Here is a 25,936-nt window from a genome sequence, read left to right as displayed (position 1 = left end):
TGCCCATTCTGGGTCAGGGGCGGCATGGGTCCAGGTTGCTTATCTGAGGCAGCTCCAAGCAAGGAGAAATGTGGGATAACTCAGCCAAGAGGGGGTCTTCCCTCTGGGCAGCATCAGCCCCATTTCCCTCTTGGCAGATGCTCCATAAAGAGTGCTTCTGCACTTCCCTCCCTCTTCCCAGGTGTAGAAAGGCCTCAGGCAGCCAGGCCAGGGAGCCACAGGCACAGCCTGTAGGGGACAGCTGCTGCTTTCTGTCTCTGGCCTCTTTTCAACAGCTTATGAGATTTTCAAGTGTCCCAACCTGATCCTCCCCACAAATGACATTTAAGGATACACAGGGCTGTGGGCGGGGGCTCATGCCTGTAATCCCAGCACTTTGGGAGGCCGAGGTGGGCAGATCACCTGATGTCTAGAGTTCAAGACCAGCCTGGCCAACATGGTGAAACCCCATCTCTACTAAAAATACAAAAATTAGCCGGGTATGCTGGTACATGCCTGTAGTCCCAGCTACTTGAGAGGCTGAGGCAGGAGAGTCACTTGAACCCAGGGGACATAGGTTGCAGTGAGCCGAGATTGCACCACTGCACAATCTGGGTGAAAGAGTGAGACTCTGTTTCAAAAAAAAAAAAGACACACAGTAGGCTGATGATTTGCCTTTTTGTCCTGGACTTAGTCAGACAGACACCAAGAGAAGGAGAGAGGGAGGAAGGGAGGGAGGCAAACCAACACAGAACAAAGCCAGGAAGTGCAGGGAGCCAGGCAGGTCCGAGGCTTGGAGATGGGGCAAGCAGCCCCAGTCCAGTAGGCTGCTTGAGTGAGACCTGCGAACCAGGAATCATCCTTGGGTCCTTTTTAGCCAGAGAGCCAGACAGCTGGGCTGCAGAGCTGGCAGGGTGAGGACAGCGGGGGCCTTCCCAGACCTTGTCAGCCACAGGCCAGTGTGTGCTTGCTCCCTCCCAACCTGCCCCGTTAGACAGCTGTGTCCTGGGGCTGCCCCATTCGTGGTCATGAGGGAATGCTGTTAAATTTGCAGAAATCTTGTGAGCTGCTTGTTAAACGCAGCTTTTATTATTAAAAAAAGAATAGTAAGCTTACAATGAGATACGTTATATTAAAAACAATTGTATTAAGAGTAAATGTAATACTTAAAACTCGTCAGACCCGTCGCTTCCTACTTATTTTACCATTGAGTTTATGTTTATTTACAATCTATCTGGTGTTTATATGGTGGAAATACCATATAATATGTACCATATAATACTGCCTACCTCTCCCCAACTTCCAATGATGTCAATTCGGTGGGATTGTTTACACCACAGAAACTCGAAAATAGGATAAATCAGAGAGTCCACCCCTGCTCCCACCCTGGCACTGGCACTGCTGACTTCCTGGTGCATGAGTGCTTAAATGTGCTAATGTATGTTCCATAAACAAGATAAAGCGCGGGCAATACTTAGGGCAATCATGCTTCCCAAACTTTCCAGGACAGTTTCAGTTTAAATATTCTGCCTGTGGTCGAACTGTGGGACCCAATCAAGTTTCAGAGCCAACGCCAGCCGCAGGGAGGCCACCTCAAGGTGCATGCCTGACGCTCAGACTTTCACCCCGTCTCTTCTCCCCAGCCCCACAGCACCAGACCCTCTTTTCATAGTACTTTAATTTCACTTTTAATCTCCCAAATTTATGTCACAGATATCTCAGATTACCTCCTTTTTTACGGGCATTGAATCTAATGCTAAAACCTGGAGGGGACAGAACCAGTCTGCTCCAGGGCCAGACTTGAAAAGAAATAATAAAATCCCCAAGCCTTAAGATGTCCATTGCCCGAAATACACAGTTTAGAGCTTGAAATTTAAGTGACTCACAAAGCACACAGCTGGTGACCCTCCCCACCTTCCCTCTCAAGCTAATTGAATTTAAAAAATACTTAAAGAGGCCTGGTCCCTCCAAGAAGGAAACTCCATGTACTTCCTCTCCTGGGCTGGAGGCACACTTGGCCACACAAGACAAATAAAAGCCCCGTTTGGAGAATCGCTCGTTTCCCACGTGGCTTCTGCAGTCGGTGTAATTGAAGAAACACACGACTCATGCACCCAGCTTTGGAAGTTGCAGTGGGTACACACCTGAGAGCGAAGCCGGGGGATGGAGGGGTGTTTTTTTTCTCTGTGTTTAAGCCCCTGTACTGGCTTCTTGAGATGCCAGATACTTTGCACACACACAAAAGGCTGATCTATGCACTCAGGGCGAAAGGCAAGTCATAAATTCCAAAGGAAAGTGCACAACCTAAAATGCTGTCGGGAATGGAAGGGAGGATTTGGAGGGAGTCACATCAAATGGTAACCGTGTTCATCTCACAGTGATGGGGTGGTGGGGCTTTCGTTTTCTTCTTTACAGTTCTCTAAATTTTCCAGATGGTGTATACTGAAGAGATACAGCATTTCTTTTACAGTTAGGGTGGGAGAAAATGCTGTTACTTGCTTGATTTGTTTGTTTGTTTGTTTTGTTTTGAGACAGGGTCTCACTCTGTCACCCAGGCTGGAGTGCAGTGGTGTGATTTTGGCTCACCGCACCCTCCGCCTCCCATATTCAAGCGATTCTCCTGTCTCAGCCTCCCAAGCAGTTGGGATTATAGGCCTTCACCAACACAACCAGCTAATTTTTGCATTTTTAGTAGAGATGGGGTTTCATCATGTTACACAGACTGGTCTTGAACTTCTCACCTCAGGTGATTTGCCCGCCTCAGCCTCCCAAAGTGCTGGGATTACAGGCATGAGCCACCGTGCCTGGCCTAGTGGTTAAATATTTTACCTATTTAATCCTTGCAGCAACCCTAGGGTACCACTTTATCTGCATTTTATTAATGAAGAAACTACAAACCAGAGAAGTTAGGTCATTTGCACAAGGCCACACAGTGAAACAACAAGCTATCATTTTTTATTTCATAGATCCTACTGCATGCAATGACTTATGCCTGTAGTCCCAGCAACTTGGGAGGCTGAAGTAGGAGGACCACTTGAGGTCAGGAGTTTGAGAGCAGTCTGGGCAACATAGCAAGACCGCATTTCTACAATTATTTTTTTAATTAGTCAGGCATGGTGGCATGCAACTGTAGTCCCAGCTGCTCGGAGGCTGAGACTCGGATATTACTTCGCTCAGGAGTTGGAGGTTGCAGTGAGCCATGATTGTACCACTGCACTCCAGCATAGACAACAGAGCAAGACCCTGACTCTAAAAAAACAAAACCAGCTGTCATTCTGTATTTCATGGGTTCAAATACTGGATTCTGGGGTAATAAACATCCAATTCTTCCTCTACAATCATAATAGCATAGCTCAGCCTTTTATGTCAAGGAACATCATATCCCACTATTGTCTCCTTGGGAGCAGGTGATCAGATCCATTCTGTCTTGCCGTGATTCCAAATATTGGGTGCCAACCAAGAAAACATAAGTCAGTAATTTAACCCTATTAAAACCCTCAGCTGGGTATGGTGGCTCACGCCTGTAATACCAGCACTTTGGGCAGCCAAGCAGGTGGATCACGAGGTCAGGAGTTAGAGACCAGCCTGGCCAACATGGTGAAACCCCATCACTACTAAAAATACAAAAAATTAGCTGGGCGTTGTGGCAGGTGCCTGTGATCCCAGCTACTTGGGAGGCTGAGGCAGGAGAATCGCTTCAACCTTGGAGGCAGAGGTTGCAGTGAGCCAAGACTGCACCACTGCACTCCAGTATGGGCAACAGCATGAGACTCCAGGTCAAGAAAACAAGCAACGACAAAAAAACCCTCAACTGTGTGGGCCGATTGGGCGGGCAGCTATCTGGGAATTTTAAAAGCTGCAATTTGTTGAGAGTGCTTTTTTTGTCTTTAAAAAAACATTTTTATTGTAATATAATTCACATATCATTCAATTTATTTACAGTGCACAATCCAACGACTTTTAATATATTCACAGAGTTGTACATTCATCACCAAATTCTAGAACATTCCATCACTCGTAAAAGAAGCCCCCTAGCCATTAGCAGTTACTCATTCCTCCCTGCCTCCACCTTAGGAAACTATAAATCATTTTTTATTTCTATGGATTTGCCTATTCTGAACATTTTATATAATTGGAATCAGACAATATTGTTCTTTTTGTGTCTGGATTCTTTCACTTGCCATAATGCTTTTTTTTTTTTTTTTTGAGACAGAGTCTTTCTTGGTTGCCCAGGCTGGAGTGCAGTGGCACGATCTTGGCTCACTGCTGCAACCTCTGCCTCCTGGATACAAGCAATTCTCCTGCCTCAGCCTCCTGAGTAGCTGGGACAACAGGTATGTGCCACCACACCCAGCTAACTTTGTATTTTTTTTTTTTTAATAGAAATGGTATTTCACCCTGTTGGCCAGGCCAGCCTCGAACTCCTGACCTTGTGATCTGCCCACTTCAGCTTCCCAAAGTGTTAAGATTACAGGCGTGGGCCCCCACCCCCGGCCACCATAATGCTTTCAAGACTCATCCATGTTGCAGGATGTATTGCTACTTCATTCCTGCTTACTGCAGAATAATATTGCATTGTATGGATGGACCATTTTTCATTGATTCATTCATCTATTGGTGACGTCTAGGATGCTTCCACTTTCCGCTGTTGTGAGCATTCACGAACGGGTTTCTGGGTGAACGTCTATTCTCATTTGTCTTGTGTATATGCCTGGAGTGGAAGTGCAGGGCACATGGTAATTCCACATTGAACCCATAGAAAAACTACAATGCAGCTTAATATTCTCAAGACATTTCTTGACAACTTCTGCACTTGCACCTGGGCAGTGCCCTTGACAGTAGCCAGGAGAGGGAAGGGGTGTTACAGCTCACAAAAATTGGTTGGCTTTTCCTGGCCACCTCCTTTAGATGGTCAGAAACATCTTTACTTACTAGAAAATCAGCGGGGATGACAGGCTCTAATTCAGGTCACCGTAATTGCTGGAAAGTGTTTTGAAGGGTTGGCATTGTTTTGGCTCCTTCGAAAGCAGTAACCTTACACACACAGACACACACACACGCGCACATGCATACACACACCACCTCTGGGAATTCAGACGCTTGGAATTAACTATTTGGTTTATTCTTGGTGAGAGGAGAGAGTCAGATGGATGTAAGTAGATTTCTTCCTTCATAAGCAAAGCCCAGTAGCGTTGCTTCCACCTTCCGGGAGCCAGGCCCGTTGGTCATTTGTTTATTACTGCAGCCAGGCCTGAGTCAACGCAGGGTGCAGCCACCCACGGTCACTTCCTGGTTGTGGACACAGGGCTGCCTCAGAGCCAGGAAAGACCCAGAACAGGCTAGACAGGCCCTGCCTCCTCCCCACCCCCCATCCCAGAGGCCCTGGGAACACGTGTGTCCTGTCCGCCTGCAGGGAGCTGGGGCGAGGCCCCTCGGAGGAAGTGGGCTGGGCCTGGCCAGGTGCTCGCCCTCTCCCGAGTCAGAGCAGCACTTAAAGACGGCAGACTTCCAGGTGGAAAGTGCAACATCCTGACGTCTTAGGGGCCCAGCCAAAGTTCCAGATGTTTGGCACCGACAGCCCCCAAACCCTGGTGATTGAATCTGACACTTTTTTATAGAGTGTAGGCACAGCTGGCCAGAGGAAGCTTGTCTGTATCCATTCCTTCTCTCCTGGCTCCAGTGCGCTCCGAGTTCCGATTCCAGGCAACTTTTGACAGCTCATTCTTTTATTCTGATGCTGGGAAAAACTCAAGAGTCCCCACACCCATTTCCATAAGAAGGGACACTGGAGGTTTGGCCTATTTGATGTGGATGAATGTAGTGCTATAGGAGACAGGGGTCTTGCACTGGATGGGGTCTCAATGACAGAATCTTCACGGTCACTCTTCTTTCTAGGCTTCTAGGACCCTAATGCAAATTCCACAGAACCCCCAAGAAGCCCAGAGGCAATGCCTTAGGAGGCCTCAGAAAGGGAGAGAGACCAGGAGAAGATGAATCTTTTTTCCAAATCATTCTGCTCCCAGCATTCCTAGGGTCCCCAGTCTGGCCGCATAGGCAAACCACCTGTCATCCCGGGACACCCCTTGCACCCCCCACTTCTGCAGCTCTATTCTTCTTCCTTGCTGCTGACCTGTAGATCTTCATTATCTTTCTCAGCTCCAGTGCCCCTTCCTCCCTGCAGCCTTCTGGGAGCACCCCAGTAGAGCAATTGCCTTCTCTTCCCTAAGCCCATGGACTAGGATGCATTCCGTGGTAGCACACATCAGCTAGCAAGTCTCCCCAGGGACAGGGATAGCCAATCACCTCTGCAGCCTCCGCCCCAACCCAGGGCCCTCAACATGACAGCCACACTTGCTCAATGAAACTTTGTTGACATGAAGTGAAATGCAAGAAGCATCTATTCTGGGGTGAAGGGGGGTTCCCAGAGCCGGGAAGGAGGCGCCAAGGTGGAGCCACCCAATAAGACTGATGCCTTGAGCAGGGCACCTGCAGCCTGGGGGCCCTTGGACCTGCCTCCTCTGATGAGTTTGAAAAATCATTACATTGTCAACTGTGAGAATGAGGAGATTGCACTTAGGAATCCAGGTATTCAGTTTTTAGCAAAAAATAAATAAATAAATCCCAGCAAGAGAAGCCAGAGATGATCAAGGCCTGCCCCTGCGCCAAGACCCCGTCCTGAGAACTCGGAGTTTTTGAGTTTCCTGCCTGGGCTCTGTGGGTACTGAGTTTGGGCTGCCCTCTGCTAGTAGGTGCTGAGGAGAAGGCAGTTGCGCTGGGAATGGGCAGGAGGAAAGGAATCTTTCCCAAATTTTACTCCAGGCCTGACTAGGATTTTAAATCCACACCCAAGAGCTGCCCTTTACCTTCCTGCCATGAAGCGCCTTCTGAAGAGGGTGATGGGACCATCCCTTCTACGTCTACATTCCGGTTCTCCCTCAGCTGGCAGCAAACCCTCCTCAGGAACTCTGTGTAGCATTTCTAGGATGTTCTCCTGCTTTCCAGAAAACCAGAGTGGGTGGCCTGCAGGAGTCCCCACGGGCATGTGTGGAAGTGGCTGTTCCCAACTGCCGCCTCCACAGAAAAGAGGCTCATGCCTTCAGTTTCTATTTGCTGTCAATTTGTGTCCATACCAGTTCCTTTAATGAAATTTCTAGATAAAAACTAGAAACTAGAGGTATCTGTGAAAATGCTTTATGATGTGTGGATTCATCTCACTAGAGTTGAACCTTCGTTTTTTATTCAGCAAGTTGGAAACACTCTTTCTGTAGAATCTGCGAAGGGATATTTCAAAGCCCACTGAGGCCTGTGGTAAAAAAAAAAAATGAATATACGGCAATAAGAACTGATAACAAGCTATCTGTGAAAATGCTTTGTGACAAATAACGCCTCGGCTGATGAACATGCTCACGGCCTTGACTGCGGTGATGGCTTCCTGATCGTCTACCTGTTTCAAAGCTACCAAATTGTACATGTCAGATAGGCGTGGCTTGTTCTGTGTCAATTATGCCTCAGTGAGGCTATTTAAAACTTAAAGGCTGTGTTCCTGTGGGTCTCCCAGGGAAGACCGAGGCGGGTGGATCACGAAGTCAAGAGATCCAGACCATCCTGGTCAACAAGGTGAAACCCCGTCTCTACTAAAAATACAAAAAATTAGCTGGGCATGGTGGTGCGCGCCTGTAGTCCCAGCTACTCGGGAAGCTGAGGCAGGAGAATTGCTTGAACCCAGAAGGTGGAGGTTGAGGTGAGCCAAGATCGTGCCATTGCACTCCAGTCTGGGTAACAAGAGCGAAACTCCATCTCAAAAAAAAAAAAACATAAAGGCTGGCTTACACCTGTAATCCCAGCACTTTGGGAGGACAAGGTGAGTGGATCACCTGAGGTCAGGAGTTTGAGACCAGCCTGGCCAACATGGAGAAACCCTGTCTCTACTAAAAAATACAAAAATTAGCTGGGCATGGTGGCAGGTGTCTGTAGTCCCAGCCACTCCGGAGGCTGAGGCAGGAGAATCGCTTGAACCTGGGAGGCAGAGCTGCAGAGAGCCGGGATTGCGCCATTGCACTCCAGCCTGAGAGACAGAGCAAGACTCTGTCTCAAAAGAAAAAATAAAAGCAAGAGCCACCATTTGAATTGATTGGCATTTGGGAGAGCAGGTCAGTAGTGAAGGGCCAGGGCAAGGCCCAGATTACAGGGACCAGGTAGGTCTAGGTGCCCCCGGGAAACCCCATCTTTCTCTCTTGGCACTTCCCTCTCCCCCGGGCCCTTTCTGGGCTTCTTTCTAACCTTGCTTTTGTCCAGGAGTCCTCCAGTCCCTGGTAGGAGTGAACAGCTCCTAGCTGAAGAAAGAATACCCAGGGAGATCCTGTAACCAGGGGCCTCTCTGTGGAAGCAAAAGGCATGGGGAGACACACCCACCCCCTCCTTCCTGCTCCCTGCAGCCCCTCTGTCCTCTGAAGGAGGCCTGCTGGGAGTGGCCGCTCACTACTGCAGCCACTCCCGGGGGTCTCAGAGCTCTGTTTCTGTCTTTGCTGAAACCTGCACATCAGTAACAGAATCTACCAAATAATTTATCTAAAGAGATAAAGGAAAGCGACTCTTATGCTAGCAACAAAAGCTTACCTTTGTAGGGCAGTCTCTCTCTGCCCTGCCCCTGCCCACCTGCCCCTCTGACGGGCCAGGCACTACACCAGCCAGGGGGGTTGCCATGCTGGGCAGGTCTCTCCATTCTGGTCACAGTGGCAGTCTGGGATCCCTGCTCTCCATCTCTCTAATGAACTGTGACTCTCTCCTGGAAAGCATCTGTTTTCACAAAATGTAACCATGGAGGTGCCCTCCGGACGCGTTCACCCCTTCTGCAGCCAGGACTGCAAAGGACAGACAGGTGGGTCTCAGGCTGCAAGGCGTACTGAGGCTTCCAAGGGCCCCAGGGAGCTGAGCCACTTGCTCACCCTGGCTGGGGCCACACCCTGGCACATCCTACTGCACTCCATGTCGTGGGAAGGCTTACCCTGCTGTTCCCCGGAGCTGGTCTCCTCTTAAGAATGGTGTGCTATGAGCAGGGCCGTGGGACCCTCCTCAGGGGTCCTGGCTTTTTGAGGGAGGAAAAAATTTGTCTTCTACCTTCTTATCTTCAGTGACCGAGGCCCTGCAAATTAAACTGGCAAAAGGCAATTGACAAGAGAGAAGAACCAATTTAATTATGCACATATGCATGGGCCTTCACAAAACTGTGACCCACTGAGGTGGTTAACATTCGGGGCCCGTGTAACATCTTAACAAAGAGCCATAAATTGCAGAGATGTGACAAGACAACGGAAAAATGTTTTCAGATTCTAGGGATGGCAAACATGGAAAGGGAAACATATGGCGGAAATAATGGAAGATAAGGGTTATTTTAGTAAAGGTTCCAACTACTCAACTTGGTGCCATCTCCAGTGATGAGTTGTGGCTTCTTTCTTGCACAGGTGAGGGCAGGGGAAACCTTCACAGGATGAATTTCTGGTCTGGGCATGGTGGCTCATGCCTGCAATCCCAGCACTTTCGGAGGCTGAGGTGGGTGGATTACTTGAGGTCAGGAGTTCGAGACCAGCCTGGCCAACATGGTGAAACCCCATCTCTACTAAAAATACAAAAAGTAGCCGAGTGTGGTGGTACATGCTTGTAATCCAGCTACTTGGGAGTCTGAGGCGTGAGGAACTCTTGAACCTGGGAGGAGGAGGTTGCAGTGAGCCGAGATTGCTCCACTGCATTCCAGCCTGTGCAACAGAGTCAGACTCTGTCTCAAAAACAAAAAGTTGTGGGGGGGGGGATTAAATTTCTGCCCTCCCTTGAGGCAGATGGGAGCATGGGGAGTAGAGAGCTGTTTCTGCACCTGGCTGTTTCCCAACTGCCTTCAGTTCCAAATAATCCTTATGCCAAAGTGGCATCCTTCAGGGTGGCATTTTCTGATGCTTTCACACTCCTGCCTCGGTGCCTGTGATCTCCCCACCGTTCTGCCTTTGCTCCAGAGAGGTGTGCATGATGGTGCTGGGAGTCTGGCGATGGAGATGAGATTCCCAGTTTTGCTCATTATCGTGGCTAGCGCCCTTCCTATGCCTTGATTTCCTCTTTTGTAAAGCCGAGAGCAGCACAGTGACTACTACCTCCTGGGGGGCAGTTATGAGCACTCCACAACAACATAAGGTGAAATGACAGCCTGGGTGCCTCAGGTTCTCCTTACACACCAGCTAGATGTATCAGACAGAAAGCTACATTACAGAAAGGGACAATGGTGTCCACAGTGACTTCTGAGCCATGCAGCACATCACCCCAAACACTGCTGTGGATATTCTCTTACCGAACTCTTATAATTATTTTATTTTATGGATGAGAACAGGAGAGCGTAGAGACATTTGGTGCCTGGCCCAGGTCACAGAGCCCACGCCGTAGCTCAGGCTCCTGGTCCCACACTGCCTCGGCCCCGGGCTCCCCTGCTATGGCTCACTGAGATGGTGAGTCCCGCTGTCCCTTGCATGGTGCCTGAGGCCCCAGGGAGGTGTGGATGGAGCGGAGTTTTGCAAAGGGGTGGTGCTACCCAGATCAGGGCTCCACATGGGCAGAGGGAGTTCTGGAAGGTTGGAGGTTCCCCGAAAGACAATCTGAGGAAGGGAGACAGCAGCAAGGCCAGGAGGGAGACCAAGGGAGTGAGAGATGACAGGACCAGAAAGAGGCAGGCAGGAGGCAGGGGCAAGCCACTGCAAAGGAGCAGGTTCCTGAGATCAGCTGCTGTGGGCACAGGGTGCAGAACTCCGTGAGACCCAGGCTGGCCAGTGCAGAAAGCTCATGCCCTAGAGAATTGGAGGATGCCTGGTGCATTCCCATCACTGGCAGCTCCTTAGAGGCACTGGCTTAGCAGGAAGAGGCCAGCCAGACACTAGGGCACGTAGGGTGGGCACACAGGGAGCAGCGGGGAGCCAGACAGGGAGAGAAAAAGAAGCTGGCCCCAACTGTGTGCAGAGCAGCCTCACACTTTGTCAGCTACATATGGTTGAGGACACATAGCTCTCAGGTCTGGTGATCCCCAGTTCTGGGGAGGGCTGAAGCACAGCAGGCTCTCCCACTGCTGGTGAGAAGAGAAGCTGCCAGCCACTCAGGGGCAGCATCTACAGCACCTACCCAAGTGAGGAAACCCAGTTCTACTCCCCAGGCACATTTCTGACAGTCACTGTGCACAGGTGCAGCTGGAGACAGGATGTTTATGAGGCAAGTTTCCTAAGAGCTAAAGATCAGAAGCAACCCCAAGTCCACCAATAACAGAGGAGAGAGCAGTGGTTGCGTTCGTGTGATGGGCCATGTGTGGAGCTGCAGTAGGATATGAGCAAAGAGCAGGCAATGAAATAGGAAGATCCCCAGACATGCTGAGCGAAAGACAGACACCGATAGGAAGATTCCCAAACATGCTGAGTGAAAGATATCAGACACCGATGAGGACATGCCCAGTCATCCCAGGGCCAGAAAGAGGCCCAACTCAATTCTGGTGCTTAAGAACTTGTAAGCAAGTGATAAACGTTGTTATTACCAAGTACGTGACTGTCACAGAAGTCAGTGCGATGGTTTCCTCTAGGATTCCCATGAGACAGACTTGGGGCACTCCTGAGTCAAGGCAATTAGCCGTTTCCTATGGCATAGATGTTTGCTTTCAAATTCTACTTTACATGGCAAACACCTGTTTTTTGACTTTTCTGTGATATGTGACCAATCACACTTACACAGCAAAGGGGGGCGGAGAGTGGAGAAGCAGCTGTCGCCTCACCTTCAGGACCTACAGAATGAAGGGATGAATGAAGCCAGCTTCCCTAATCCACTGATGTAGACCAGGTGGGGAGGAAGGGAAGGGCCTGCTGGGGGCCAGCTGTGATGTTCAGCATCAGGTGCTACCTGGTGGACATGCCAAGGTGCCACCCACCAACAAGTGGGCCACAGGAAACAACTGAAAGACCCTCAAGATGCAATTATGTCAGGGAAATGGTGACTTCAGAAGACAGGCAGGCAGATGGGTGGATCAGATTTGCCTATGGATATTAGATGCCTCATTCCATGTGGATGTGAGTGACCTCAGGAAGAGGCCCAGCATCACAAGCCCTTCCACTCCACAGGACAGCACAGAGCACCTCACCTGGCAGCTCCGGAGCTGTGGGTGCCTTATGCACCTGAGTGGTGGGAAGGCTTGGAGTCAGGAATACCCAAGGCGCCCCTGCCCCAGACCTGGTAACGTGCAGAGGCCCCGGAGGGGGATGATGCTCACAGGTCCCTAAGAAGCTGGGCTCAGGTCATTGAGTTCCCCCAGGTCCTGGAGCTGCTCACGGGCACTACCGACTTTCAGCTCAGGTTTTCCTGGCCCCAAGAAGTCATTCTTCCTACTGTGCCATGTCAGGATTCATTCATGGAGTGAGTTTCTTGAAATACTTTTCTTAGAATTCAAAAACGAATTTGAAACACTTTTTGTTGTTATTTTACTGTTTGGGGGGTGCCCAATGGCCTCTTATATCAATTAAGTGAGACTTTGTCTGAAGCCCTAAGTGAAACTCAATTCTGCATTTGGACTTACCTGCCAATCTGTAGATGGTCAGACCTGTTTCAATCTGTGGAAATCTGTAGATCAACGTGATGTGTGTGTGTGCATGTGGGTGAACATGCCGGTGTGTGGTCGCTGCACTGATGTTAGGTTAGGTGAGGCCGTCTCATCAAGCCTCCAGCACAGCTGTGAGGGGCTGAATTGTGTTTCTCCCAAATTCATGCATTGAAGCCCTAAACCCCCCATTCCTCAGAATGTGACTATATTTGGTAACAGGGCCTTGAAGGAGGCAGTTAGGTGAAAATGGGGTTGTTAGGGTGGGGCCTGACTGGTGTCCTTACAGGAAAAAGAGATTCAGACGCAGACAGGCACAAAGGAAGAAACACACGTGGACACGGTGGGTGGGTGGCCATTTGCAAGCCCAGGATGCTTTCAGAAAAACCAAACTTGCCGACGCCTTGATTTTGGACTTCCAGTTTCCAGAACTATAAGAAAAATTAAGCTGTTGCTTAAGCCTCCCATTCTGTGGTATTTTGCTATGGCAGCCTGAGCTGGCTGAGACACCAGTGTCCAATCCCTCAGGGCTGGGAAGGGGGTGCATCCCACATGCCTTGTCCTCTACAGCCCACCCTTCATGAAGATTTTGCCCCAGGAAGGAGCCTCACGGGTCACCTGTCCAGATAGCCTCTCTAGACCCAGGTGAGGAGCCGCCTGCTCAAGCTCACGTGGCTCCTGCTCGATGTGCTGCCACTCTTGAGGCAGAAGGCTTCATGGGACAGGGCGGGGGGCAGACCTGGGTGGGCTCCATGAGCCCACAGGGAAAGATTCTCTATCATAGCTGCACAGTAGAGTCTTGAAACTCAAAAGCATGCCCCTGCCAGGGTCTCCCCAGAGCAATTCAAGCAGAACCAGGGAAATAGGGCCCTGGCCTATGCATTCACTTCAGAACTTCCCTGGGGACCTAATGTGCAGCCAGAGCTGCGGCACCCACTGAAGGGGCATCCTGGACCCCCGGAGGCAGCCTGGGTGCCACCTGGGTATGCTTCTTGTGCTAGTTGAGCGTGCTAATGCCAGCCTGTAGGCGTCCCTCCATCCTATTGCTAAATCCTCCTTGAGCAATCGGTGCCATCCACCCGCCTTCCCAGAGAAACCACTCTGCGGCTTCGCTGTCCGTATGGGAATCTCGTGCCATTTCTGCTGTCACGGATTCCTCCAGACATGTTGAACATGGGCTCGGGTCCCTCCCCACACCACACCTGCTGCCTTCCCCACGCACCAAGATGGGATGAGCTCAGCTGCTCCGGGAGCAATGCAAGAGCCAAATCCGCCTGAGCTTCAGCTTCCCCCACATGACTGCACCCAGCTCCAGGCTGGGGTGGTGTCCATGCAGAGGTGGCGGCTACTGTGGGCAGCCAGGCAGGCCAGGGTCTAAAGTGTGGCCTTGCTACTGACTAGCAGAGTGGTGGGGGTCAAGCGACCTCCCCTCAATGAGCCTCTGTTGATTCCTGTGTAAAGCAGAACCAGCGACACCTGCCCCTGGCTTTGATACAGGAGATGTGGTATGTGCCTGGGGTAGGCAGCAAGAAGGCAGAGATGCCTTCGTTACTTTACCTTTTGCCTCTCTTGCCTTGCACCCTTTGGGCATCCTGTGATCAGAGGAGGTTCCAATATTGCTGAGGAGGCTGCAATTGCAGGGACATCCCCCGGCAGTTCCCTACCAACCCCTGGAAACTCCCTCTCCTGCTTTTCCTTCTGAGAATCTCCAGAGTTGTCCTGCCAGGCTCTGCCAACCCTCTGGCATGTCCCAGGGCTGAGATGAGAGGAAATGGGGAGGGAAGGGGCCCTTCAAAGGTGGGTGGACCACCCGTGTCTGTCCCCGCTGCTTCCCGTGCAGCAGTTCGGGATCCCACTGGGGAGCTGCACACAGCACTTTGCATTCTTGCTCACCAGCATCTGATACACCAGAAGGAAGCAAGCTCAGCACCACTCACGTGCTGTGCCTTTGTGTGGATTACAGACGTTGCCCCCTGGGCAGCAGCAGCCGCCAACTTGGTGTGGGAAAAGCAGCATCAGCTGGATTTCAGGTCCAATTTGCCTCCTAGCTGGGCACCTTTGGCCCAACGCAGCTGTAGCACTGAACAGAACAGTCCTGAAGACTATTGCCATTTAATCATCACCCAAAGAAACCATTTCCCGCAAGGGAAACAGCAGCTCACTGCACAGTCGGATTCTGCAGTGGCTCTTTGCAAGCCCTGCATCTGGAGCATCAACTCCTGGATGAAGGTGATGCTCACGGGATTCATCCGCACGTCTCCTCTCTGCCACACAGAGTGGGGTCCTGCGTGGTATGCAGGCTCAGAAGCAACAGGCTGAGCCAGTGCTTAGAGAGCTGAGACAGGGGGTTGGGCCTTCTAATTAATGGAAGGGAGTTGGGGGTAGGATTTAGAATAAATGCTTGCTGAAGGCCTCATGTGTTGGAGGATGAGAGGAATCATGCTGTAGCTAAAGTAAAGCCAGTATCACTGATGCGATACATTGTGGCTCTGTCCTTACTGCGTGGGCTTTCTAGGTTATCGTGCCTTTCTCAGCTCAGTGAATAGTCGAGTTAGCATCCCTTAGCAGATGCAGAGGACCTAGAAGACAGGGTGGGGCAAATGCAGCAATACTGAGGCAGAGGTCCAGGCAGGCTCCTGGATGCCTCGGGCAGAGTTCCAGAATGAAATGCCTCTGAATGAGTCTCCCAGGACAGCACAGGGTTTGACTCTCAACTTCCCCTTGAAATGTGAACTTTCTCTTCCTGCTGACCTCTACTCTCTTGGCTATGATACTCCACCCATTCATTGATTCTGCCAGCAAGCATCAAGCACCTACGATATATGCTTGGAGGAGCTCACCATAGGGGAAGGGAAGTTAGAGGGGGAGCCACCCTCCCAACTGACAGAGGCAGAAAGGAATTTCGGAAACACAGCTTTCTGGGAGAAATACAGCCTCCACTTGGCAAATGGCTGCTGTGCACCAGGCCCTGTAACAGGAGGACTGCAGAGCTCAGCCAAGGGAAGCTTTGCAATTGGCCTGTGCTGAGGCCTGTCCATGCCCAGAAGAGCAGGGACCAGCCCTTGTGGATGGATGGAATCAGATGGGCTGATTCCAGAACTTGTGCCTTTCCAAATACCTCTCCCCACTCTGTCCATCCACCCCTACCCTGCTGCTCACCATGTTGTGGTTCTGTTACCTCCAGCGGGGTTTTGGTTGGGCCAGGAACACCTGTTTCTAGCATGTGCCCTCAGCGTCTGCCTTTCTCTCCGGAGCAGGGCTCTCAGCCTCCCCCTGTGCCAGGAGAGCATGACCCCTCCCCACCCAGCACCCTTGCTCCTTGTCGAAAAAGGCAGGTCTACAAGGGAGGGGATGGGCTTGCACTCCCGCATCTCAGGCTCCAGGGGGTAAGGGCATGAGAACAGTATAGGGTCTGAAGAGTGGCCTGAGACTGCTGCCCGCTCATCATCAGCCTACTGTGGGTGGACGATTTCTCACAATGTGTGGGTTGTGACTTCCTCACTATCTCCTTGAGGGAAGAGTGGCCGTCCATGTTCTACAGATGAGGAAACTGAGAGGCAAGACAGGAATGGGATGCCCTCGCCCCACGTCACCGCATGGCTCAGAGCCACATCACACTGCATCCTTGAACTTCACACCCTGTGCTGCTTTGTCTGCCCCTCCTTCCTGCATCCAACCACCCTGGAAGTGGAGGAAGATCGGGATCCTGAGGGACCAGGGTGCTTCTGAGAGAGGCACCCCATGATGTCCTGACCATGCTTCCATGCCTTGTAGGACAGACTTTGGAACCAGCCAACTGGTGACAGGAACAGGCCTACTAATACCTTTGTGCTTCCATTTCCTCATCTGCAGAGTGCAGGTAACTGCACCCAAGAACTGGAAGATCTGGATGGAAAGACCCCAGCCAGCTGAGTGAGTGTGCAGCACACACAGGTCATCCAGAAGCAGTAGGTAGAGGAGCATGAAATGCAGCATCTGCTGTCAGGCAAATATTTTTCACAGCAAGAGCTCCCTGACATGTTTCTTTCACAGCAAGAGCTCCCTGACATGTTTTTTTACGTGAGCTCCCATCCTAAATCATCTCTCCTTTAATGTGGCTCAAGCCACAGGCATTTAGCAATTTCCTCTTCCTCATGACCATAGATGTTACTTCTCATATCATGTACCAATTAAAGCTCTCCTGAGTCACCTTATAAAATGAACTTTGTACATTCGTATTCATAGCAATGTTATTCACAGAAAGATGGAAACAATTCAGATGTCCAACAATGAATGAATAGGTGAGCGAAATGTGGTATATATATACAATGCAATATTATTCGACCTTCAAAAGATTCTGACATGTGTTGCAACAGGACTAGATCTTGAGGACATTATCCTGGGGGAAATCAGCCAGTCATGAAGGACAGATACTACATGATTCCGTTTATACGAGGTGCCCAGAGTCATCACATTCACAGAGACAGAAAGTAGAATGGTGTTTGCCAGGAGCTGAGGGGAAGATGGAATGTGTGGAGTTAGTGTTTAATGGGTACAGAATTTCAGTTTGGGAAGATGAAAAGAGCCCTGGAGGTGGATGGTGGTGACGGTTTCACAGCAGTGTGAATGTGCATAATGCCACTCAGCTGGGCACTTAAAAATAGTGAAGGTGAGGCTGGGTGTGCGGTGGCTCACACCTGTAATCCCAGCACTTTGGGAGGCCGAGGCAGTCAGATCAGCTGAGGTCAGGAGTTTGAGACCAGCCTGACCAATGTGGAAAAACTCCATCTCTACCAAAAATACAAAAAAATGAGCTGGGTGTGGTGGGGCATGCCTGTAATCCCAGCTACTCTGGGAGCTGAGGCAGGAGAATCTGAACCCAGGAGGGGGAGGTTGCAGTGAGCCAAGATCGTGTCATTCCACTCAAACCTGGTGACCAAGTGAGACTCCATCTTAAAAAAAAAAAGGTTCTTAAAATAAGTGTTATAAACTAACAGTTTATTTATCTCAGGCACAGAAAAACAAATACTGCATGATCTCACCCATAGGTAGAATCTTAAAATGTTGAACTCAGCCGGAAGCAGTGGCTTATGCCTATAATCCCAGCACTTTAGGAGGCCAAGGCAGGCAGATAACCTGAGATCAGCTACCTTGGAGGCTGAGGCAGGAGAATCGCTTGAACCCGGGAGGTGGAAGTTGTGGTGAGCTGAGATCGCACCATTGCACTCCAGCCTGAGCAACGAGAGCAAAACTCCATCTCAAAAAAAAAAAAAAAAAAAAAAAGGTTTAGGTGGTAAATTTTACATTACATGTATTTTACCATAATTACAAAATAAAAATAAAACAAACAAAAGAGCAGCTAGCTTTCCTGTACGTGCATAGATGCTGGGGTAAGGCAGCCTTGCTGCAGAAGAACATTCAGTCCAGGTTGCCCAGGACTCAGAAGCAGCTGGTCATGTTGGCACAAGGCACAGTTGTCTTCTTGTTGAGTGGTTAGAGCAGAAAGTTAATCTGGCATACCATTTTCACAGTATTCTGTATGCCACAGGTTCCGTAGTGATGCCCCTTATTTAATTCTGGGCACTTAAAATTTTTGTCTTCTCTCTTTTTGTTAGTCTTGCTTGGGGAGGGCTATGGATTCTTTTTGCTACTCTATTTTGCCATTTGAGTTACGCTCTTATCTTTATGATTTTCTTCCTTCTGCTTTCTTTGGCTTGATTTTGCTCTTCTTTTTCTTCTTTTAAAAATTAAGGTAAAATATACATAGAAAATTTACCATCTTTATCATTTTTAAGTGTGCAGTTCAGCAGTAATAAATACATTTATCTTCTCTCTTCTCTCCATATTTTTGCTCTTCTATTTCAAAAATTTCTTAAGGCAGAGACTTAGCTGATTGATTTGGGATCTTTTCTCCACAAAGCTTTTGGTGCTGTAAATCTCCCCCTTAGCTTTAGCTGCCTCCCACAAGTTTTGATCTGTCATCTTTTTGTTTCCAATCAGTTCTCTGTATTTTTTCAAATTTCCTCTGAAGCTTCCTCTTTGACCCATGAGTTTTTATAGAAGTGCGTTGTTAAATTTCTGTGTCTGGAGATTTTTCTTTTGTCTTTCTGTTACTAATGTCATTATGATCAGACAACACACGCTGTATGACTTCAATTCTTTCACATTCATTGAGGCTCATTTTATGGCCCTGGATATGGTCTATATTGATAAATGTTTCATGGGTGCTTGAAACTATTTGGTGCTTGGAATGTTTCTAAAGAGAAGTGTGGGAGGAAAAGCTTGTCTCTGAACACCTTTTGGCACTCATTCTCCCTTCTTTTTTTTTTCATACAGAAATAATTATGAGTATATTGATGACGATAGTAATAATCCAATTTTTAAGATGGTTTACCACACTTAACGATGCCTTCTCCACGTCAACCACAGAAATGCAAGGTATGGTACATTTTTATTTTCTTAAAAGGGAAGATATATATGCTGATTAATTTCAGTTGTTATTAGAGAAATAAATACGTTCAATTCTTTGTAAGTGTTCTAGCAGACACTCGCTACTGTCTTGTAGCAGCCATGCCTGTTTTCCATCTTGCTGATTTAGTTCTGATTCAGCTCTGATTCTGTTCACATCACCCAGAGATGGGTGCCTCTGCACGTAGCTCTAGAGGGAAATCCCGACTGATCGAAGCAATCAGGGTGATTCTTTCTCCACTCTGGGTCTGGGTGCAGTTCTGGCCAACAACTCTCAGGAGAAGTCTACTGAGTGCCTTCAAGGAATTTTTTTAAATCACTTTTCACGAGCATAATAATAAGCTTCCAGTATTGTCAGGTGACCTCCCAATGGCTCTGTCTCTCTGGCAGATACTAACTCTGAGGCACTGGGAAAAGAAAACAATGGCTGGCACAATGGAGAGTGGACGCAAGCAAGAAGATTCTGGAGAGGGATGAAACCTGGCAGGAGTGACTAACACAGGATGAGTTCCTTACTTGCTCTGATAGAAATCTGCACCTTCTCAGCCCGAAGAGCCATAGTACAGAATTGGAGTAACTGCAGCTGCTGGAGTTTCAGAAAGAAGAGACCTGTAGATGGAGAGACCAAATTTGGAACTCCACTCAAATCTGCTGCCGATCCCTGTCAGATGCATTCATGGAACAAGTTCAAAGCAGCAAAGCTAAATAAAGGCTTTTCTGAACTCAACCACCTAGTTTTATCTTGATGACCTAGAAAATAAAAACAAAGTAAACTCAAAGCTAGCAGAGGAAAGGAATTAGTAAAGACTGCAGCAGGTATAAATTAAACAGAGACTGGAAAAACACTAAGGAAAATCAGCAAAACCAATACCTGGGTCTTTGTGAAGATTAACATCACGACAAGCCTCGAGCTAGATGAACCAAGGAAAAAAGGGTAAGATTCAAATAACTAAAAGCAGAAATGAAAGGTGGGGCATTACAACTGATTTTACAGAAGGAAAATAATTATAAGAAAGCACTATAAGTAACTTTATGCCAACAAATTGTATAACCTAGATGCAACGGATAAATCCCTAGAAACACACAGCCTACTCAGACGGAGTCATGAAGAAACAGAAAATTCAAACAGACTTATTACTAGTAAGAACATTGAACCAGTAATTAAAAACTTCCCAAGAAGGAAAAGCTCAGAAGAAGATGGCTTCCTTGATGAATTCTGCCAAACAGTAAAAAAAAGGACATAAATCCTCCTCAAACTGTTTCAAAAATTGAAGAGGTGGAAATATTTCCAAACTCATTCTATGAGACCACAATTACTCTGATACCAAAGCCAGACAAAGACTACAAACAAACAACTACAGGTGAATATTGATGCAAAAATGCTAGCAAACAGAATTCAACAGCACCTTAAGAGAGTTGTATACAATGACCAAGTGGTTTTTATTCTTAGAATGCAAGATGGTTCAGCATACAAAAAGCAATTAACTACCATTTGATCAGCGATTCCACTACTGGATGACTACCCAAAGGAGAATAACTTGTTATATCAAAAAGATACCTGCATGCCTATGTTTATCGCAGCACCACTAACAATAGAAAAAGTATGGAATCTACCTAAGTGTTCATCAGCAAAGGATTAAATAAAGCAAATGTGTTGTATATACACAACAGAATACTATTTAGCTATAATAAAAGGATACAATCATGTCTCTTGCAGCAACATGGATTGAACTGGAGGTCATTGTCTGCAGTGAAACAAGTCAAACATTCTCACTTTTAACTGGAAGCTAAATATTGTATTTACATGGACGTAGAATGTGGAACGTTAGTCACTGGAGACTCTGAAGCATGAGGGTGTGGGAGGGGTGGATGATGAGAAAATATTTAATGAGCACAATGTATATTACTCAGGACGGATGTCCTAACTGCCCTGACTTTATCACTATGCAATCTATGCATGTAACAAAATTGCACTTGTCCCCCACAAATTTATACCAAAAACTCAATCAATGTAATATACCACATTAACATATAAAAGAGAAAAACCCTCACATGATCATCTCAATTGATGCAAAAAAAGCATTTGACAAAATCTGACACCATTTCGTGATTTTTCAAAAACCCTCAAAAACTAGGAACAGAAAGAAACTACCTCAACCTAATATGTAAAGGCTGCATATGAAAAATCCTTAGCTAACATCACACTCAATGGTAAAAAGCTAGAAGCTTTTCCTCTAAGACCAGGAAAAAGACAAGAATAATCACTTCTGTTCACGTTTACCACTTCTAGTCGACATAGTATTGGAAGTCCTAGCCAGAGCAGTTATGCAAGGAAATAAAATAAAAGATATCTAAATTTAGAAAGGGAGAAGTAAAATCATCCTTGCTTACAAACAACATGATCGAATATGTGGAAAACTCTAAAAAGATAACACAGAAAAATTAGAGCCAATACAAGAACTTAGTGAAGTTCAAAGACACAAAATCAGCACACGAAAATCAGTGTATTTCTATGCGTTAACATTAAACAATCTCTAAAGAAAATTCAGAAAGCAATTCCATTTACAATTTCATCAAGAAGAATAAAATATCTGGGAGGTAAAATATCTCTTATTCTAGGAGGTGAAAGTCTTGGACTTTGGAAACTATAAAATGTTGCAGAGAGAAATTAAAGAAGATGTAAATAAATTGAAAGATATTTAATGTTAATATGTTTGGTAGTATTGCTATCTACATGATAGCAATACTATCCAAAGAGATCTACAAATGTAATGTAGCCTCTATCAAAATCCCAGTGGGGTTTTGGACAGACATAGAAAAATTCATTCTAAAATTCATATGGAATTTCAAGGGATCCCCAATAGCCCAAGCAATCTTGCAAACAATGAACAAAGTTAGAGTTCTCACACTTCCTGATTTAAAAACTTATTACAAGCCAACAACGATCAAAACAATGTGGTAATGTCATAAATACAGACATATAGACCAATGGAATAGAATACAGGGTCCAGAAATAAACCCTCACACACCTGGTCAAATGACTCTGGACAAGGGTGCCAAGACCATTCAATGGGGAAAGGACAAAAGGACCAATGATGCTGGGAAAACTGCATAGACTTATGTGAAGAAATGAAGTAGGGCCCTTACTTAACACTGAATACAAAAAATGAATTCAAAATGGCTTGAAGACCTCAGTGTAAGATGTAAAACTCTCAGATGAAAAAATAAGGGGAAAGCTTCATGTCATTGGACTTGGCAATGATTTCTTGGATATGACACTAAAAGCTCAGGTAGCAAAAGTAAAAATAGATGAATTTTACTGTAAAAACTCTGTGCATCAACGAATACAATCAACAAAATGAAAACACAATTCACAGAATGAGAGAAAATATTTACAAATTATATATATATCTCATAAAGGGTTAATATTCTGAATATGAAATAATTCCAATAGCTCAACAGCAAAAAGACCAAACAATTAAAAAAATGGGTAAAGAACGAATAGACATTTCTCCAAAGAAAATATGCAAATGGGTAACAAGCACATAAAAAGATGCTCAACATCACTAATCAATGAAAAAATACAAATTAAAATCACAATAGAATACCACTGCATGCCTAGTAGCATGCTACTTCAAAAAAAAATAATAACAAGAATTGACAAGGACATGATGAAATTGGGAAAATTGTGCACTGTCGTAAGAGTGTAACATGGTTCAACTTCTGTGAAAAAGCATATGGTGGTTCCTTAAAAAATTGAAAATAGGCTAGGCATGGTGATTCATGCCTGTAATCTTAGCACTTTGGGAGGCCAAGATGGACAGATCACCTGATGCCAGGAATTCGAGACCAGCTTGACCAACATGGCAAAACCCCATCTCTACTAACAATACAAAAAAACCAGTCAGGTGTGGTGATGGGTAGCTGTAATCCCAGCTACTGGGGAGGCTCAGGCAGGAGAATCACTTGAACCTGGGAGGTGGAGGCTGCAGCGAGCCGAGATCATGCCATTGTACTCCAGCCTGGGCAACACGAGTGAAACTCCATCTCAAAAAAAAAAAAAAAAAAATTGAAAATGGATTTACCATATGATCCAGAAATTCCATGTTTGGGTATATACCCAAACAGATGTTTGTACACCCATTTTCATAGTCACATTATTCTTAATAGCCAAAAGATGAAAGCAATGCAAGTGTCCATCAATGCATGAGCACATAAACAAAATGTGGCGTATACATACAAAAAGATATTATTCAGCCTTAGGAAAGAAGGAAATTTGAACATATGCTGCAACATGGATGTACCTTGAGGACATTATGCTGAGTGAAATAAGCTAGTCAGAAAAGGACAAATACTGTATGGTTCTACTTACATGAGGTACCTAGCATAGTCAGATTTATAGAGACAGAAAATAGAATGATGGTTACCAGGGCTTGAAGGGAGGAGAGAAGAGAGTTGCTTGGTGGGTACAGAGTTTCAGTTTGGCAAAATGAAGTGAGTTCTGGAGATTGGTTCCACAACAGTGTGAATGTACTTAAAACTACCAAACCATATACACAAAGATGGCAAGTTTTATGCGATCTGTATTTTATCACAACTTTTTTTTTTTTTAAGACGGGCTCCACTGAGGATTTGAACCAGCAACCTTGCAGTTGCAGGCCTTATACTTTAACCACTATGCCAACAGGCCACTTTATCACAACTTCTAAAATGGAAATGATTTCTACATAAAAGAAACAACAGCACCAAATTTCTAAATTAGATAAAGACATAAATTTAAAGATGAAAAAAGCTCAGTAAACTCCAAGAAGTACAAATACAAAGAAAACCATGCCAGGCCACATCAGAGACAAGCTTCTAAAAACAAGTCTTTTATAGAAAGAATTTCAGAAGAAGCCAGAAAAAAATACACATAGGTGAAAAAACATTTGAATTATCACTAACTTCTCATCAGAAACAATGGAGACCAGAAGTCATTTAAACATTTTGAAAGAAAAAACATTAACTCAGAAGTATTCAGTGAAAATACCGTCCAGAAACAAAGATGAAATAAAAATATGCTTAAGTAGAAAGAAAATGAAGATAATTTATTGCCAGTAAAGTTCAGTATAAGAAATGCTTTAAGAGGTTCCTCAGGCTGAAGGGAAATGATACTAGATAGAAAATGGAATCTTTAGAAGGGAAGAATAACATAAAAAATATAAAACTGACAAAGAAAAAAACATGACAATGCCTTGTGAGGTAACATAGGTAGAGGTGACACATGTGATTACTACAGCATGAAACACAGAGGAACCGGAAGTGTCTCTGTATGGCTACAGTTTCCACACTTTAGGTAAATGGTACAATATTAATAGGAAGTAAACTGTGGAGGGTTAAGAGTGTTATCCCCAAGACAAACGTCTAAAACTGCAAAGATATCATTAAAATCAATAGATAAATTGAAAATTTGAAATTCAACAACTTACTAAAATAATAAAAAAGCAAGAAAGGATGAACAGAATTGGAGGGACAAACAGAAAACAGTCAAACAGCAGACCCAAATTCCGAAAGTGCTGGGGCAGCTGGGTAACAGAAGGACAAGCAGGCTCACAAAATGGGCAGATATGAACAAAAGAGAAGCGAGAATAGAAATACCAATGTCACATCAAGTAAAGTTTAAAGCAAAGGTATTAAATGGGGCAGAGAAGTACGTTTTATGCTGATAAGATCAACAATACACCCATAGAGAAAATAACCGAATCTGTATTATAGTAGATGTTAGCAAACCTCTCAAAAATGAAAACACCAGCCAGGCAAAAAACCAGGAGGGATGTAGAAGAGGGAATAATTTAATTACAACTTGATATGAACTTGTATCTAAAAAACAAAAAGCACACAGAACAGTTATGAAAATTGATCACACATTTGGCCACAGAGAAAGGCCCAACAAATTCACCAACATCACACAGACTGCATTCTCTCTTCGTGATGCAATGAAATTAGGAATCAACAAAGAAAAGGTTCACCGAAAGCATTCCATGTCTGAAAACGAACAACCTTACTTTTCAATAATTTGCAGATTAAAAGGAAATCATAATGGAATTATAACTTCTCAATGAGATAAGCATAAAACGACTACTTATCAAAAACTGTGGAATATATCCAAAATAATACTTAGAAGGAGACATATAGTTTTAATATATTTAGCAGAAAACAAGAAAGATTGAAAAAATTGGGTATAGAATTTAAAAAGGGGGAAAAGTTAATGAAATCCATGGATCGGGGAGAATAGGTACTAGAGATGATTAATCAAACCAAAGGTTCTTTGAAAAAAACTAATAACATTTTCAATAAATCCTTTAACAGAATGAATCAGCTGAAAAAGAAGTTACGAAACCCCAAACCTGGCAATTAAAAAGGAAAATAGGCCAGGCACAGTGGCTGACACCTGTAATCCCAGCACTTTGGGGAGCCAAGGTGGGTGAATGATGAGGTCAGGAGATGGAGACCATCCTGGCTAACACAGTGAACCCCATCTCTGCTAAACAACAACAAATAAATAAATAAATAAGCTGAGTCCCGTGGCACGCACCTGTAGTCCCAGCTACTCTGGAGGCTGAGGCAGGAGAATCATTTGAACTCGGGAAGTAGAGGTTGCAGTGAGCTGAGATCATGCCACCGCACTCCAGCCTGGATGACAGCAAGACTGCATCTCTAAAAAAGGAAGAAAAAGGTGAGGATGGGGGAATAACTACAGATACTGAATGAATGTTTTAAATCAAGGAAGATATTATGAACAACTATTTCATATACTGTTGAAAAAACAAAGAATATATAAAATATAAACTACCAAAACTGATAAGTAATGAAAAATTTGAGTAAACCAATGACAGTGAGGAAAATCCAGTGACAATCTACAACCTC

The 25,936-nt window shown here is 46.0% G+C and overlaps 1 long non-coding RNA gene and 1 pseudogene across 1 annotated transcript in view; one reads left to right on the top strand and one right to left on the bottom strand.

Annotated features, from left to right (window-relative positions):
* The window catches only part of LOC118154457 (uncharacterized), a 123,455-nt gene extending 97,956 nt beyond the window's left edge, over positions 1-25,499 (top strand). Inside the window, exons 2-3 of the long non-coding RNA XR_008481974.2 lie at positions 18,899-19,000; positions 25,379-25,499. This is a non-coding gene — a long non-coding RNA (uncharacterized LOC118154457). The remainder of the gene's footprint in view (positions 1-18,898; positions 19,001-25,378) is intronic.
* LOC100405856 (uncharacterized) lies at positions 10,456-16,115 on the bottom strand (annotated as a pseudogene).
* Positions 25,500-25,936: the final 437 nt, after the last annotated feature.

Source organism: Callithrix jacchus, chromosome 6, assembly GCF_049354715.1.
Source record: "Callithrix jacchus isolate 240 chromosome 6, calJac240_pri, whole genome shotgun sequence".
Classification (NCBI taxonomy): Eukaryota; Metazoa; Chordata; class Mammalia; order Primates; family Cebidae; genus Callithrix; species Callithrix jacchus.
This window is presented reverse-complemented; position numbering and strand designations above follow the sequence as displayed.